We start from the raw sequence: 3561 nt of genomic DNA, 5'->3' as shown, positions 1-3561 counted from the left end.
TCCTCCCTTTCTTGAAGATCGGCACCACGCTGGCCTTCTTCCAATCTTCGGGCACTTCACCAGAGCGCCAGGAGTTCTCCAAGATCTGTGCCAGGGGCTGGGCTATGATGCTCGCCAGCTCCTTGTGTACCCTGGGGTGTATTGTCAGGGGCGGTTGACTTGAAGGTGTCCAGCCTCTCAAGGTATTCCTTCACAAGGTCAGTATTGATGGAAGGCAAGGGACCTCCCTCACACAGGCCTCCCTGTCCTGTAATGGGCAGGGGTGTCCTGTGGGACTGATGAAAGACAGACACAAAGTACCCATTTAGTAGGTTGGTTTTTTCCTGGGCGTCAGTTATCAGTTGTCCCATCTGGTTTAGCAGGGGTCCAATGTTGCCCTTGCTTTTTCTTTGGCTCCCCACATATCTAAAAAAGGACTTTTTATTGTTCTTGATACTTGTAGCTAGCTGGAGTTCCGTCACAGCCTTGGCTTTCCTGGTTCACTACCTGCAGGTCTGGGCCAATGCTAAATATTTCTCCTTGGAGGTGTATCCCATCCTCCATCCTTTGTAGGTCTTTCTTTTTAGCTGCAGGAGGTCCGCTAGCTCCCTGGAGAGCCAAGGGGGATGCCGTGTCTTTTTGCTGCCTTTCTTCTAAGACAGAATAGCATTAGCCTGTGCAAAGCTCGCAGCCAATGGGAGTCTTCCATAAAAGTCTAAGACAGAACCTGACCTGCATACACTAACCTAGCCTGTAGCTGGTGTCAGTATTTTTGTTCAACCCCTCATCATCACATCCATCCTTGCTGGATGGGAGAAGAACCCTTCCCACTTAGAATCACTGTTTTTCTTTCCCTAAGTTTCTTCTCCTCCTTCATTTTTCTTTTTGTATGTCTTTCTCAGAGACATAACTAGGAATTATGGCACCCTGGACAGAAGGGGGAGGAGGTTCTTAATGGGGGAAGTGTGGATGTGCATGTACATCTTACCTCCCACGCACAGGCTGCTGCCTCTGTGACACAAGAGCCTTGGATACAGGCCACTGCTGCCATAGTGTGGCCTCCCTGCAGGCTGTCAGGCTGGCACTCCTTCTAAATTGGCAGGGGGGTTGGTGCCCTACTGCTTGCTACTCTTCTTCTTCCTTTCTACCCTCTCAGTTTCCTTCCTTATAGCAACCTTGTATTCCCAACAGGAGACTAAAGGACCAGGAGAAAATCACAGCTTGCATGCCTGAGGATGGAAGGTGAAGATAGAAAATAAGATCAGAGATGAGAGCAAGTGTGGAGCCTCCTGACTAGTTTGACTGACATGAGGAAGCTGGTGGGTTTAACTTGTTCTTAGAAGTATTTCCCTTTTCTAGGAAGAAGCACAGCAGATTTGCTTTCACTGATCTGTTGGCAGGAGAGTCCTATCACCCCATCCAAGGCTCAAGTAGATACATAAAGGATGATGCAGAGAGAAGCCAGGATGATGCAGAACCCCTAAGCACAACATTCATGAGAAGCAGGAGCACTACTAGCCTTTTCCTGGTGTTCAGATACGATGAGTGCGGAATGCTTACCTTATTGCAGTGTTGTTGACTCTCCGAGTTTCTCAAGTTCTTTGTTCCCTTTCTAACCCCCAGCTCCCAGCATCCTGGGGTTGTATGTGAATCTCAGTCTTCTGCTCTGATGAAAAAGGAAGTCTCTAGCGCTTGGGGTTTGGGAGAAAAGCTAAAACTAAGTGAACAATTAATATATAAACCCAGAGTGAAAATTAAGTCCATGAACTCATGAAAATGAGATTATTAAATCTCAGTATCTTTAACCTAAACTCCTAACTTCATAGTAGCCTGACTTACAAGTTTAACCTGCACAGCTAGCAATACTCCTTATCAGCAGAAACAGCAGCGATATGCAAGAAGCAAGCATCTCTGTCACAAGGAAACTGCAATGAATCTGTGGGGTCAACACCATGATGACAAGCAGCTGGCTCAGATTCAACCCTAGCAAGTCCAAAGTGCTGCTACAGGTGACACTTTTTCTGCCAGACAAGCAAAGGGTTAATAGTGAAGGGTAAATGTGTCACCTCACAGGCAACTCATTGCCACAAGTGAGAGCACTGTGTTTCTGGTAGAGGTGGTCTACCCATTTCAGAAAAGTCATGTTGCTAATCTGGCAAGTAGTTCTGGCTGTAATTAATTTGCGTTTTCAGCCATCAATATTTGGCCAATATTTCAGTCCTTAGTAGGCCTAGAAAAATAATTCCAGTGTTGAAACCAACATTGTATAAACTGAGGAGCTCAACGGTAACTTTTTCATCATGGTAGCCATATTGGATTTCAATATGGCTGCTATGAATTTACAATTTTGTTCATTATTAAATACCCAAAAGCTTTGCAAAACTGCTACATCAACTCTGTTCTGTTTCAAATGACCCTGACATGAAAACCTCCAATGGAGATTGTCAACAAGATATTTGCCTTTATCGCTCTTAAGCAAACACTACAATGGAGCCGATAGTGTCACTGAGTTTACAATCTACTAGAATCATCATATCTCAAAGTAGGTTCACAGTCAATGATTAGCCAAGGTAGGTATTCATTCAACGTATGACAGTTGCTGAACTGGACACTTGTTATGGCAATATTCTTGACAGACTATCATATTGTGTTGCTCCTGGGCTGCAACTTTCCAAAAGTCTCAATTGGCACTATTCTTGCTATAGTTCTTTCACACACAAAGGCCTTATTAAAAGACTGTTAAGAAAGTCACACAAGGTAGAAGGTGAAAGTGAAACCCTACTAACAACGTCAAGTGAAGAACATACTAGGACATCCAGCAGATCATCTACTTCAGCAGTTCACTGGAGGATATGCATATCCTGCCAGAAACATTCTACTAAGAAGAGACTTGAGTCAACTGTTGTCATTTGAATCAGCCAATCCAATATACAAGCTGGCAGAGAAGAATGAAGTGTTGCATTGCTGAATTGGTGTTGAAGATCTAACAGCTGCTGAGGCACATTACCATCCTGAATGCAGGTGGGAGGAACAACGGAAGCAACACAGTCTCTCATTCCCATTTGCATGTGAAGATTGCGCAAGAAGATATTCTTCTTTTTCCTGAAGTGACAGCATGGCATCAAGTAATTGATGAACTAGATGCTGGTTTTGCATGGAGAAGTGTGTACAGTCTGAAAGATATATTTGAAAGATATTGCAATTTAGTAGAAGATGAAGGTGGTGAGTATCTTCTGACCAAACTGGGCGTGTCCACACATGCAAGCATGTGTGCTTGCAGCAGCTCAAATAGAAGTGGTGCAAAGTTGAGCCGGGACTTTTTGACTCAGCGCACGTGCTCGGACACGCACTTTGTTGTGGAGCAATGTGTTACTAGGGGCAAAATAACCCTGCCTGGCTCCTCCCAGATCTTCAGCCAGGGGGAGCTGTGCTGTCAGCAGTATAAAATGCTGCCCTGGCAAGTAGCTCAGGGCTACTAGCTCTCAGGAGCTTCTGGGGTCCAGCCAATTGGTACCTGGGGACACTACCCCTTGTGCCAGCTGGACTGCTGAAGCAGTCCTGAGAGTTCCCTGCACCCTCTAC

This window comes from Crocodylus porosus, unplaced genomic scaffold, assembly GCF_001723895.1.
Source record: "Crocodylus porosus isolate Cpor-Errol unplaced genomic scaffold, CroPor_comp1, whole genome shotgun sequence".
NCBI classification, from domain to species: Eukaryota; Metazoa; Chordata; order Crocodylia; family Crocodylidae; genus Crocodylus; species Crocodylus porosus.
Note: the sequence above shows the minus strand (reverse complement) of the source record.